The following is a 15,050-nucleotide window of genomic DNA, read 5'->3' as shown; positions in this document are numbered from 1 at the left end:
ACGAGCCTGCTGATATTTCTAAGTTGCTATCTCGTGGAATGGCGACAGTTTTTTGAATACAAATTTTTGCATGGAGTTAGGACGGTTATCTCGTAAAGAGCTTGTTGAGATTCTGGCAATCTAAGCATTACGATCGTGCATCTTGTCTAAACATTACAGTTAGGTCTAAACTTACCTCGACCGGAGGTAATATTTTATATTTTCAATTCATTCAGAAACTGTTTTCTCTACAAACTGTAAACATAACTGTCAAATGATGGCATTACAGGAGGAGGAGGCCCAGGTCGAAGCGAGTACTGTAACGCTAGAACGTTATAATTGAATTTCAGAGCCGTATGAACTTTTACTCCATCTCTGGTAATAATACAACTACGGAAGATCCAGAGCCCTCCGAGGAGATCAATCGAATTGTTTCTCTGATGCGAGGATCACCTGACACAGTGACAAAAAATATGGAATTCAAGATGTTGATCGAGCTTATTTTGGTGAGGAATATTTTTATTACAAAAATTACCATCATAATTAATAACTCGATTGAAAAAACAATAACTCAAATAACAAGGCTGGCTAACTTGCATCAAATTGCGATCATGCTGGACAAAAGCATCTAGTCATTTTTTACCACACTAAGGACAGAAGCCCAATTGTTGAGGCAAAAAGTGACAGATTCTAAATGGATATTAAATAGAACAATTTTAAAAAATAGCAGTAAATTGCATGCGATCAGTTACAAGACTCTAAAATGAAGCGATTTTGAAAGAAGATTATTAAATTTTTTGAAATCAGATGTTAAAACATTTTGGAACGAATCATGTTGATCAAATCGAAATATTTCAATGCTGGTTATATCAATCATTTGTTGCTAAAATTGTTATTACGTTTCAAATTTTGGTATGAACCCCTCACAAATAAGTAGAAAAGTGAGCAAAAGTATAGGAAAAACCTCTTGAGAAAAAAATCTCTTTTTCTGTTTGATTATTTTTGGTTTTCAAGAGAATTGGGCACATTTTTTTCATTTATTTGCAGAGAAACAGATACGCGAGTGCATTGCCCATCTAGATTTTTCGTTCTTGACCTTTTCTTGTCGAGAAGTTCTCAACAGTGAGCCCGTTTTCTTAAAAGTCTGCAGTGATATTTAGTTTTCCGAAACTTTAAAGAGTTTTTTCTGAATTATCATAAAAAAGCCTCATTTTATTTGTCATCATCTTTTTTAAAAAAAGATACTGATATCAGAGCTAAAAATATGATCACAAAATTTTTTGAAATTGCATGGCTTGTTGGAATTACTGAGAGCCCTTTCAAGGATAAAAACTAGTACTGCACAATAAACAGAGGATTTAGAAAACAATCAGGGTGCAATTTTTTTCTAAAAACCTTCTATTAGTCTTGTTGGATTTTGCAAAAATAAAAAATCCTTCTACTCAGTATTCACAATTGAAAGTTTTCAACTCCTTAAACATTTTTTGAATTAACTGCAACTACTTAGCGTAGAGGTTTTCGCATTACGCAATTGTTTATTGTCAGTGATAGTTCAGTCAACAGAGCTTCTCCGGCATTAAAAAAAGGAACAAGCTTAAATGGAAAAAAAAATTTTCGGAATCTTGTCCTGATATCGATATAAGTTTTCTCATTGATACCATTTTAAGTGACTTTAGGAAAAATTTCTTCAAAACTTCAAAAAACACAGTTAAGAAGCTATCTTTGTAACTGAATTTAATAATCAAGAAATCTGTTTTATGTCGAGTAGATTTCAGATTAGTCTTATAAATGTCGGACAATTGAGGAATTGTTTCTCGGCTACTAAGGTAGAGTTTTCTGTTTGTTCTCTCTGTGAATGGTTCAAACGTTTGAGACAATTGAAAAAAGATAAACAAAGCTTAAAATCTTTAAAAGTAAACCTAAGCGAGGGACGCCTTCATTTTTTTAGAAAAATTTTGACCTTCTTGTTATTCTTGCACTGAATTGGAAAGGAAACCGATTGCAAATGTAGCTGAAGTGAAAAATTTTTAGCATTGTTTTTGTAATTTTGAAATTTATGTGAAGTATTTTTTGTTAGTTGACACCTTTTCAACAATTCTAAACTTATAGGCAGAATCAAGGAAGAAAACATTTCTAAAATGTTTGGTCTCACGTCAGTCTGCAGAATATTTTTTAGACTGCAAAAAAGATAAATATCAAAAAAATAGAAGATTGAACAAAACAGTTGTTCTTTCATAAAACAATAATTTTAATTATTCTCCGCTGTATTTGAGTCAAGTTTATCACAAATTAGCTAAATTAAAAAAAATATATATATCAAACGACGCCGAATAGGTTTTCTAAACAAATTTTGTAAGCGTCATGATTCAATGTAAAAACTAAAATTCAAATTATTCATGGACTTCAAATGGAAAATAATCACTTTTGAGCGTTGTTAAGAAAGCTCTAGAGGTTGACCGAGTCGAACATCGATAATCGCATATGATGCCTGAAGCATTTTTCTAACACCATTAGCAAGATTCATGTTCAAAATGTCTATTTGAAGTCTCCTCAATAAATTTAAAAACTTTGGTCACTTCTGTTTTAAAGAACAAAAATGGTTGTATTATAGACGTTATGGCTAAAAAAATTGAGAGTTTTGAAGTTTTTGAGATAAAATTTCTGAATTTCATTAATTCCTCATACACAAACTTTGTTGGAAAAATCTTCCCTAAAACAATCGAAGTTCAACAAAATTTTGTTTTTTAATGTGTTTTTTAAGATCGAACGTATGGTTGGAATTCTGAACAAATTTTTCAAATTTAGTATCTGACTATGTTTTGTCCAAAAAAATGCCTAAGTAGCAGCAGGATTACTTAGTTTTGTAGAATTATGGTTTTCATAAAATCATAGAAATTTTACAGTAATTGAATAGTAATTTACTGAAAGGTCTAATTGTCAACTTTTTTAACAGTAGCAATTAACGAATAAACTTTTGATTATGTGAGGATCTGTTAATAATAATATTAAATAAAAATACGTACATATGAGCATCAAAATGCAACCAACCTCAATTTTTAGGACTTTTGACGATGCGAAATAAGTTTATTGAATTGTTAGAAAGATAAGTTGGGTTATAGAAACGTGGGGTTTTTTGTGAGAAAAGTATGCAAGTTGAAAAATATGTTTTAAAAATTTTGTTGGCAAGAGAATTGGAGCTACTTGTAAGCTGTCTCACCTTTAATGAAGGTAGAAAACATTTTTTTGTTTTTGCCCGTCACGGGATTGCTCCGTTATTAAACGAGTACACATAAGCAACATTTTTTGGGTAACTTCAAAAACTCAAAAACATAGTGCAGTGTTTTAAGCAATTTCGTTTTTAAGTTATAGATCAAACAATTGATAGTGTCCCATTATATCGTAGATATTATTCATTAATTTCTTTTTTTTCAACGTGTCAGTATGCGTTTCATTTAGTTTTTTTTAGTGGTTAAATTGATTTAGTTATACATTAATTACATGTAACAACTCCTGAAAAAGAGAATTTCAGTATTTTTTGCTACACATGAAGAAATATCGAACAAAATTAAATCAGAACAATTTAATTTTTTAAAATTTTTGTCGATGGAATTGAATAAAAAACATCAAAGTTACCTAAATAAATTTCATCTTTGATAAAAATGAAAATAGAGTCTTGATAACCGATTTTGCATCCGTCAGAGTAGCTTTACAATGAATCGATTTGAGTGCAATTTGTGTTTGATACTTTGTTTTCTTGACGACGATGCATTTCCTGTTGCTCATGTTTCTCATATTTCATTCATTTACGTTTATTTTTTAAGAATAAAATTTCAAAAAAAGAGATGTAGATTTTGTTGGCAAAAGGTGGAATCACTCGTACGCTGTCTCACTTTTATTGAAAGCAGAGTACAATTACTTTTTTGTTTTTGCCCTAACACGACATTACTTCGTTATTAAACGAGTACTTGTCAACAAAATTTTTGAGTAAATTTCAAAATTCAAAAACTGTTTGCAAATTTTTGAGCTGTTTTTTTTTTATAAATCAGACAATTGATAGCCTACCGCTTAGATAATCATTACATATTAGTTTCTATTTCATCAACGTGTCAGTTGGCATTTCAAGTAATTTTTCTAGTTGATAGGTTGATTTTGTTATAACTTAATTACGCTAATTAACCCTTGAAAATGAGAAGTTCAAATGTTTTGCTACATATGAAAAGATATTGAGCAGAATTAATTATTAAAAAGAGTTTTTAATTAAACGGATTCTGCATCACTCAGAGTAACTTTACAACGAATCAGTTAGAGCGACAATTGTGTTAGGTACATTTAAGTGATGACGATGCATATTCTGTTTCCCATATTTCATTCCATCACTTCATCAATCATTCATCAATTCATTGAAACAATTCGTTTCTCAAAAAAATGTTTTAAAAAAGGAATATAATTAGATGTAGATTTTGCTTATCATGATAAATATATGAAAAAAAAGAATTTCAAAACATCACGTTTGAAGAAAGAACTAACATCATACAATAAAATTACTTGTTCCATCAGAAGTTTCAGGATCGGTGGCTGATCACTGATTATAGTCCAAAGCCGAATGTAGTTCATCAGTCATTTCACGTTTCTTTTCGTCTGATTTAGTTAATTTTTTTTCTCCTGAAAAAACCTGAACAAAATTGTCAAAAATTTCTCCAAATTCTGATTACTCTCCCTTTTCAAATTTCATGAAACTTTTAATGACACTCAATCAGACTCTAAAACTTAGTGTTCACCTTTTATCTTGAATACAATTTTCCCATTATTTCCGAAAATCAAGGAGATTGAGTGAATTTTGCGAGAAACAACATCCTTCGACAAAAACTACAATTGAAAAGAAAAAAAAACAAAACGAGTTTGCTCAGTTAACTACAGGCCACCAAACTCGTGTTTTGAAAAATTTTTTCGCTGGTTTTAAAAAATTATGTCAAAATACGTCCAATTTCAAGAATCACTATATTTGTGGTGGCGTCAATATGAATAACTTGTCGAAGAGTATTACAGTTTTAAAAATCGAGTTTTTGAGTTACTTAATAAAATACTAACTTGCGTTGTCGAAACAAGAGAATTGCTTTGATTAATTCCCTTTGAAAGAACATCATAAAACTATTACCATCAAAACGTCTCTGAAGGATCATTTTCCAGTTTTGCTGTTATTGAATGATGAATTGGAGCCAAAAAGTCTCTCATACATAAATTTCGCAATCTTAGGAGATTAAAAAAAGATTTACCTGGTTTAAATCATTTCTTTTGATTAAACACTGAGTTGAAAAAAAGCTTGAAAGAACAGGAAGTCTTAATATTAACAACCGTTTAATGATGCGTTTTTGGGTCTGATGAAGCGAAAAAATTGTGTTGGAGAAATGTCAAAGAAATTGAAGGACGATAAAAGGCATCATGATGAAAGACCATTTAAAAAATCTGCTGGTGATGATCGGCTAAGCAGGGATATTTAAAAAACTTTTTTACCGGTAAAATGTCACCACTTTAAGAAATGTTTCTAACCCCTCTTTTGAACAAAATTATTTTCGTTTGCAAATTTAAAAGCAAACATGATTACTTTGCACAATGCATGCAATAAAAAGGCCCTGAAAACTACAGACCTTCCAATCTGTTAAGATTGTTTTCCGCAATTTTAGAAATTATGACGAACAAGAGAATCATAGGTCATTATTCATTGACTGAAGAAAAATTTTTGACTCAGTCAACCATCATATATTGACTTCGAAGCAAAAAATACGGTTTAATAGGAAAATTCTCGAATTGAACAAAAGTTTTTTGACAAACATATCTCAATAAGTTTTAACAAAAAATAAAGCGTCAAATTTCATTGATGTTAATTTCCGCCTACCACACAGATCCACCTTTGATCCCACCTTCTTTCTGAGATACTTCAATGATATACCTCAATGCTATTTGAAAAGTCTGAGAAAATCAATTTAAAGAAAACCTTTATAATTCGCTGCGGATCATGGTTATCAAACAATACATTTTGGCCCAAGGAAAAAATTCCATAATGCATAAGAGAACTAACTCCTAAGGCATAAGGATACCTATTATTAATTTTTTTGACTTCCTCTATCTCCTTTGGTTTATGTAAATATCTTACTGGCTCTGGCTAGATGGGGCAGTAGTCCTTTCAATTGTCCGTCCATGCGTAACTTATTTCTTCCAAAACTTTGGGATCTTTTCTGTTTTGACCCCCAAGTTTTTTTACGCCGCCAGTTACAAATTATTTGTTGTTATATAGAACATTACTATGTAAAAATAGCACTTGCGCCTGTGGGTGTAAAAATATAAGCTCACTGAGTTGGGGAAGGGAAGACCCACAACAGAATAGATCCAAATTTTGTTTGTTTAATTAATGTTTTATTGCTGGTAAATGTTTTATTTTTACCCCCAAAGAAAAGACTCAAGCAAGAATTCAATCTTTATTAAACAGTTTTGTTGATAAGATAACAAAGCCCATGGAAATCGCAAATCTTCTAAATTACAGACTCTCGACTATAGGAGAGTTCATTGGCTTGCAAAAAACTAACAACATTCCTCCTAAAACTGCTCCGAGAAAGTGTTTCAATTTCCGATATATAACAACCAAGGAAACAAATGTGCTCATAGATTCATTGAATACAAGTAAACCAGTCGGTCCTTCAAAAATACCAGCTTGGGCAATAAAAGATGCTAAAGCAGCAGTAGCGGAACCACTATGTTATCTCATTAAACAATTCATTACAGAAAGAAAATTTCCAGAAGATCTTAAAAAAGCTTGTGTAACTCCACTCTTCAAAAAAGGGAATCCCGAAGACCCACTCAATTATAGACCTATTTCTGTCACTTCTGCTTTGTCAAAAATTTTTGAAAAGGCGTTCAGTTCACAAATCACAAGTTTCCTAGAAAGGAAGCAATTATTGTCGGCCAGTCAATTTGGTTATAGAAAACAAATTTCAACAATTGATGCTATCTTGAAATCGACAGAACAAATAAGATTAGAACTCAACAAGAAAAAAAATGTTACAGGGGCGTTTTTAGATCTTTCAAAGGCTTTTGATTCTATAAACCACAAAATACTGTTACGGAGACTTGAAAATACAGGTTTCGATGAACATGCTACCAATTTAATAGAGAATTATTTGAGTAAAAGAACGCAAAGAGTTGTTCTGAATGGAATTGAATCGGACTGGATAAATTTGAAGAGGGGAGTTCCACAAGGTACTATTTAAGGACTTCTATTATTTAACATTTACGTCAACGATTTAGCAAAGATTGTTGAAGAGGACTGCACGGTTGTCCAGTACGCAGACGATACTTTTCTTTTTACATCCGACACTGATGAAAAATTGGCAAAAACAAAACTTGAACATAACATCTCAAAAATTATTGATTTTTTTGTGCAAAGTCCCAGTTAGTAGTGAACAAACAAAAACAGAATATATTGTGTTCAGCACCAGGAAGAGGCTAACAAATACTGTTCTGAATGTTGACAATGAAAGAATAGCAGAATCAAATAGTGTGAAGTATATTGGCGTAATTATAGACAGCAAACTAAAATTTGATGGAGAAGTGAAAAAGATTCTTCAGAGAACGGCTAGTGAAATAAAAGTTTTGAATACACTAATTAAAAGTTTACCAGAGAAAAGAAAGTCTTATTACTTAATGCAATAGTAATAAGTCATCTACATTATTCCGCGCTAATTCTAATAGGGTTGCAAAAGTCTTTACTCACAACTTTAGAAAAACAATTGAATTGGGGAATAAAATCCATTTTTAATAGGAGAAAATACGATCGGTCTACAGATCTCAATCTTCGCAACAAAATACTACCAGTTTCTTTTCTCTTGAAATATCGTTGCTCAAAATATTTTATTCGCTTACTCAGCAACGATCTTCCAGCATACAAAATTGAACCTCTCTCTACCATGAGAATAAAACAACATGACAGGTCAAAAAAAGTAACGTTCGATATAAGAAAGAACAATAAGTTTTTAACTGATTCTTTTATTGCACAAGCCATTCCAATTTATAATAGTCTGCCTTCTAATATTAGACTGAAAACAACATCGAAAGCTTCCTTAAAAAAAGAACTTAAAGAATATTTTTGGAAAGAATTTTTGAAGGACCCAAAAGTAACAGATATAAAAGATGAAATTGAGAGCATTAGATTTTAATTTTAATTTTTAATCTTCACGATGTACATATGAAATTGTGAGAACATTTTATGCTCGCATTTTAGGCCGTTTTTTTAATAATGTAAGGTCAAATTTTTAATTAAGTAATTTAATGATTTTATAATTTTACATAATGTTATATTCTTAACTTTACATTGCATCTTTTACCATTTGCTTTTTATACTTATGTGTACCAGAGGAAATTAACAATGTTCCTTTTTTTAAAACAAATTCAGTTTCAAACTTTTCATAGAATGATGAACTTTTTCAAAATAGCTGATTTTTAATGATGAGAAGGAAAACTCAAATATCCTGTTGAAAATTCATCGTCTCGCGATCAAATGTTTTAATACTACTGATTCCAAAATTTACTTTTAGGGCCCCATCGGACTTCTAACAATTTTGCTCAACGGGTACTTCATTCTATCTGTCTTGCTGAAAAAAGAACTGCGTAAAATGGAGTTTGTTCTAATAACAATTCAAAGTTTGATTGATTTCATCTTTGCTGGCTGTTTGCAATTTGTGAGCTATTTGATGGACACTTATGTCTCTGCTATCTATGCATGTTCTCATGGCGGATTCTTCAACGAACCTCCTTTCCTAAACCAGTTTCCAAATCTATACTGCTTGAAAAGTGTTTTTTAGCGTCGCAGGTTAAGCAATGTCATCTGTGACCCTATAGTTATTAAACTACCTATCTATAAGATTTATCAGCACTATAGTGAAACAGTACGTGGCCTTAATGGTACTCTAATGAACTTGCCGACCTCAAACAAGAGTACTCTTTGAAGAGCACAAAAAGGATATAATTATGTTCAGAGTTAAATTCCTGTTTCTGGCAACTGCGATTTTGTGGAGGGATATTGATAACTTGCGCTATTTAATTTGGTTTTCATGAGGTTTTTGCGTCAAAATTTTCATCTCGGGGAAAATCAAGAAGTAGATCAATGTTTCCGTAAATTTTGATAACCTTCAAAATCTTGCTTCAAACTAAATAACAACCAGGACTAAACGTCAAGTCTTAATCGGTACTGATTCAGTGAAATTGCAAGTCTTGGATCAGTTATAGACTTGGCACGTCTTAAGTCAAGTACTAAGTCTTGAGTTAATTCTTGTGCAATTCTTTTGAGGCCAAAACTTGACAAGTCTTGGGTCAAGTATTGAGCACCGTTTTTACTGTTGGTTTGCTTTCCATTCGCAGCGAAAGAACTTTGTTCACTCTCTGTCAAGTGAAATTTATGGAAGTGCTCGCGTTGTCTCGTGTATCTTTTTCAATTTGAAGTTTTTAGGCAGGCCACTGTAAGTGGCGGCCGCCATTTACAGTGGCGTGCCTAAAAAACTCTTCAAAGTGAAAAAGAAGCACAAGACAACGCGAGCACTTCCACAAAATTCACATGACAGAGAATGAAAAAATTCTGATGACGCCCTAATATACCAGCCATGGCCACTTTGTTCTGCCCATTGAAAAAAGTTTGGCTTGGGGGGTGAATATATGGGAAAATTTATTTTGGTGTATGCTCAATTCAGAAAGAGCATGGTTAGATTAACAAGTTTCTCGTAAAAACATTTTACTAATTTTTGATAACTTTGTAATGCATTAATTTTAAATAATTTCTCCTTAAAACTTGACGATTAAATGTGCAATAATCAAGATTTGTCAAGTTTTGGCCGAGCATTGACTCAAGATTTGTCAAATATTGATGAAGCAATTACTCAAGACTTGTCAAATCTTGATCAGGACTTGACTCCAGACTTGCCAAGTCTTGAATAAGTCTTGACAGGTGTTCACAAGTCTTAAGACTCGAGATAAGACGTGATCAGTACTGATTTGTCAATACAAGACGTGTATTGCACTGGAGAAGTGCGGATCAAGACTTGAAATTCAATCCGGGAAAATCAGACTCAGAATTGCAAAAATTTGAGTTTAGTGTGATACTTCCATTTATTTCAAACAGTACGAAATTTGCAATTTCACAGTAGTGGATATTGACATAATAAACTGCTAAAGAACAAAACCACTATTCGAATCATATTTTTCAGAAATCAGTAGCCTTCAATGTTTTTGAAATCAATTGCCTCAATTTGACTTTCTGACGATATATTTTTTAAATAACGAAACTCTAAAATCGTACGAAAAATGTTTCATTGATTGACTGATTAGAAGTTGCTCAACCTTATTCTTGGCAATCACATTCTCCTTTGATATAAATTAGAGCTTTAAAATCAATTAGTTGTTTTGAATGCTGTTTTGAACTTATCGCCGGAAAAATTTACCGAGATTAACCGAGATTAACCGAGCTGGTCTTGCCAACTGTTTTCTTCAAAAATTTTTTCAAGAAACGTTCACTGAAATATCAATTAGATTCACATTTTAGGATCAGCGTTTGAAATTTACATTTAGATGTTTGCTTTTGATGTCTCATTGGTTAGTGCTGAGCATCGTTTCAACTCGGTTTTGCCTTGTCCCGACTCTGACCGGAAAAAAAACTTCAGAAAGTTTGTTTTGAACGGTATTATTGTTTTTTTGAATTAATAAATCTTCTGTGTGATTAGATTCAGCAAGGAAGAGAATTTCGGCATGTGTATTATGTAGTTGGAAAAACGTTCATACCTTAATTTTTTTTTAAAAAATTTGAAGATTAAGATAGGAATTGGTGTCAATTTTTTCAATTGCATTTGTTAGCAAAACAAATTCTAGGTGGAATTTATTTATTCAATTTTTTCCTCCTCATGTTGGCATTTTCAGCATGTGTATCAAATAACGCATGTTGAAAATTTTAGATGAGTTCATATAATTGTGTTGAATGTGTGAACGCCAATTAAATGGGTTATACGTATTCAAAAATTTTAAACCTCAAAACTTTTAGGATAGCTCACTCGCTAGTTTACATCAAAAAACCGTAAATTTTCATTTGAATTCCTGAGCTTATCTTGAATTAATTTCCATACTTTTTTTTCAAACAGAACTTTGCACCGAAAGCAGTGAGTATTTCGTGTTCCAGCAACAAAAATTCAAATAATCGTCCGCTCAGTTTGCTGCTGAACAAAATGATAAAGGTTGCTGTTGGTATAATGTCAAAATGTATCTCTAGTGAAGAAAGTATGGATCCTGTTCTCCTGTCTCCTGTTTTCCTGTTTTCCTGTTCAAAACAATTCATTGTACGTAGTCACGATTTAATCTTTCAGAAAAAAGTTTTAGTTACAAGAGGCCGAGGAAAAGTCCGGGAGTCATTGGGTTTGCCGCAATCTTATGAATGATTACAATGTACTAATGAAATTCTTTTCAAAGCAGTGAAAACAGTGACAAATTTGATTCAACTTCAATTTGACAAAAAAACTTTGGAGAAAATGGTAACCAGGACGTTCATTAATCAGTGATATAATGTAAATCGTATTAACAAACAGTGTCCAAAAAAGAACTGCAGTTACAGTTATCGCCCAGTCGTCCGCAGTATTCCAAATTTAACTTGGAGAGAAATGGAAATAAGAGTTTTTTTATTCAGAGCAACTATGTCTAAATCTGAATACAATTAATTACAAAACCCCAGTGATTCTGGAATTTCTATCGTGTAAGATATGAAAAGATGCTGATCAAAAATCTTTATCGTGTAATATCTTATACGGTCTTACACGATAAACTTTCTGTCATACTTGAACTTTAATCGTGTAAGAGCTGATAAGATACTTATCAGATCTTATAAGAAAGTAGTTCAACTTTGCTGAACTGTTATCTTATAAGATCTGATAATAATCTTATCAGATTTTAAAAGATAATAATTCAATTTTGCTGAATTGTTAGCTTACAAAATTTGACAAGTCTTTTATCAGATCCTTCACGATAAAAGTTCACGTAGAGCAGAATTTTTATCGTGTAACATCTGATAAGGCATGTTTTATTGATTTCAATATAACTGTATAGCGTAGTCAAGTTGCTATGAAAGTGAAAAAATAATCGGTCAACTAACAAATTATAAAAAAAATGTTTTTTTAATTCCAATTTTGAGTGTTAACTAGGTACTATGGCTAAAACTTAGCAGTCCGAGATAGTTTTGGTCTTTGAAGAAACTTTTTTATTCTAGTTTGATAATCTCCGCTTCAGAGAAAGCCCCTGTCACTCGAATAACCTTTTTCACTTCAAGAATTTTTATCGTATAATATCTGATAAATATCTTATCAAAAAGATGAGTCATGGCTTTCCGAATGTTTATCTTACGAGATATTATAAGATTCTTATAGGATCTTACTCGAGAAACGTTTTTTGTCAGGCAGGATTTTTATCGTGTAAGATCTTATAAGGCAGAATTTTTATCTTGCAAGATCTGTCAAAAGTGAATTTCTATCGTGTAAGATCTTTTCAGACCTGATAAAAATTTTTTATCGTGTAAGACCTGATAAATTGTCTTACAAAGTCTTAATCAGGCGACTCATAATCTTATAAGATTTTATAAGACATTTTTGTTAGAATTTTGTATGATCTTACACAAAAAAAATCTCAAATGTCTGTGGTAGACTCCTATTTTATGTTTTTAAAAGTGTTCATGCTTATATTTTGTCGCTCTCAACCTCGATATTCAAAATGTGATTTACAGTGACGTTATATCACTTTCTCATTTTTTGGAGACTCCATTACTTTTTTTGTGATCTAGTTCATTTTTAACGGATGAAAATTCTCTCTATCTTAGCCGATAAACACAATTATGATCGAAATAATGGACTCCACAGGAGTTAATTGTTTATACTGAGACAAATTCTTAAACAACAGGCCTGCATTTTTATTACAGTTAACTTTTTGTTACAGATTTTGATGTTATATATTTAAGCTCTGCAGTGTCGGGGCTATAGTGATGTTACGATGGAGCCGCTCGAGTGCGGTAACTCCCGAGTTTATGTTATTCGACAGTTCTTTTTTAGCATAGAAAACTTCGGATCTTTTCCATTAATGCCCGCCTCCAGTACGTTATGCACACCCAGTTACAGAACGCGCGCCATTACCCAGTGAACTGAAACCTGGTACATCTTGATAAGAAACATATTGAATCTTGGTAAATCTTGCCAAGATCTTGCCATGGTACTTACCAAGAAAACATCAAGATATGTACGTACGAACTTGCAAGTTTTTTGCATGGCTGTCAAGAAACAAGATTTTGGCAAGATTTCCCAGAAAGATTGACCATGACATGGCAAGATATATCAAGCAAGTATTGAAAATTCAACAGCACCCAAAAACAAGATGTAGAAGGATATCATAAGATTAAGCAAGAATTATCAATAATTATTGAGAATGTCGAAAAATACTGCTCCCATTAGTTTATTAACCAACAAATGAGCCGCTTTTTTCCAGTATAATAGAATTTTTAAGTGGATGCTAGCTCGGTATGTACATAGTTCACACCTTATCTAGGACCACCTCCGTGAAGCCCCCCCTAATGTCCCAAAAAATCTAAAAATTTGTAACATGACATAAGACAAAAAAACAAGCATTGAAAAAACAATTTCTCCTCAATTACAGCTTTTTAACTTCCGTTTCTACTCTGAAGGCCTCCATAAAAATGGTATTTTATGTGTATCCCTATTCTTTTCTATGTTTAGTTTTCTGAGTTGCTCAACGGGAGGATTCGATGTTGATACTGAAAGCTTTGTGGGCCCATATTATTTGCACCCCTCAAGCGCACGTGCCAAATTTTTATATAAATATCTAATATGTATATCTAATATGTATCTAATATAAAAACGGAAGTTGTAAAAAAGCTGTAATTGAGCAGAAATCTTACAAAAATGCTCATTTATTTAGGACTTGAAAAAATGCACTCCTTACTCGTTGCTTCACTCACTTTACCGCGTCGGCTTACTAAAACAACCATTAAATTTTGACATCATTAAATCAAAATTTGACATTGACGGCAAATTTCAAAAAAGAGCAAGTAGATATTTGTAAAAGAGCAGTGCAATACATTTAATATTTTAAAAACTTCGTCCGATAGCGGATTAATTTCATTTTGGTAACAGAAACTTTCTCAAAATACTCTCTTGGCAGCTGATTTGGAACTGGAACAATACTATAGGAATGCTACATCAGAGCACGGCAATTGGGTTGAAATTTGTCGAAGAAGCTCAGTTAACAAGTGATGGCGACAAAATTACAATAGCAATAACATAACTAGAGAAATCACTGAAAAATAAATGTTTTCTTATATTTTTTTTATTTTTTATACCACAACCATCCCTCTAAAAACCCCACTGTCTTAGGTGTGTTTTTTTAACGTTAGGCACAATAATTTGATGAAAATCCAGTAATTCAACTTGAAGAACTGGACAAAAAAGACCAAACGTTTTAGTTTACTGTAAACACTGATTAGATTGACGTAGTTAGAGGTGTCCTGTGGATCTTTTTGCACGCGATGTGAACTAACAAATACGTAACTTCTTTTTCTGATCTTCTTTTTCGCCTAGAGTGAGATTTATTTAATTAACATCTGAAAAGAAAAACGCAAATAAGACTCTTACAACTTAGAAAGAATCGCAAAATATTTCAAAGCATCAGTAGTATGATATATATATATATATATATATATATATATATATATATATATATATATATATATATATATATATATATATATATATATATATATAAATATATATATAATATATATATATATATATATATATATAATATATATATATACGGTAAGATCGAGGGGAGAGATCCTTCGAGATCCTTCTGGCAGAGGGAGACTGATCTCGTAGGGGAGATATTTTTTTGTAAAGAAAGTGGTAATTGCGCTACATTTATTTGTCTGACAGGCTTATAGTTGGCATATATTTGGCGCTACTGGAGAGCCATACTAGTTTGTGAGAGAGGGG

The 15,050-nt window shown here is 31.9% G+C and overlaps 1 long non-coding RNA gene across 1 annotated transcript; it reads left to right on the top strand.

Moving 5' to 3' along the window:
- The first annotated feature begins 333 nt into the window (after positions 1-333).
- LOC142353589 (uncharacterized) lies at positions 334-14,264 on the top strand. The gene is made up of 3 exons (XR_012761055.1): positions 334-485; positions 8,565-8,794; positions 14,249-14,264. It is a non-coding gene; the product is annotated as an uncharacterized LOC142353589 (long non-coding RNA).
- The last annotated feature ends 786 nt before the right edge of the window (positions 14,265-15,050 follow it).

The sequence above is a fragment of the Convolutriloba macropyga genome, chromosome 14 (assembly GCF_964194025.1).
Source record: "Convolutriloba macropyga chromosome 14, txConMacr16.3, whole genome shotgun sequence".
In the NCBI taxonomy this organism is placed as follows: Eukaryota; Metazoa; Xenacoelomorpha; order Acoela; family Convolutidae; genus Convolutriloba; species Convolutriloba macropyga.
This window is presented reverse-complemented; position numbering and strand designations above follow the sequence as displayed.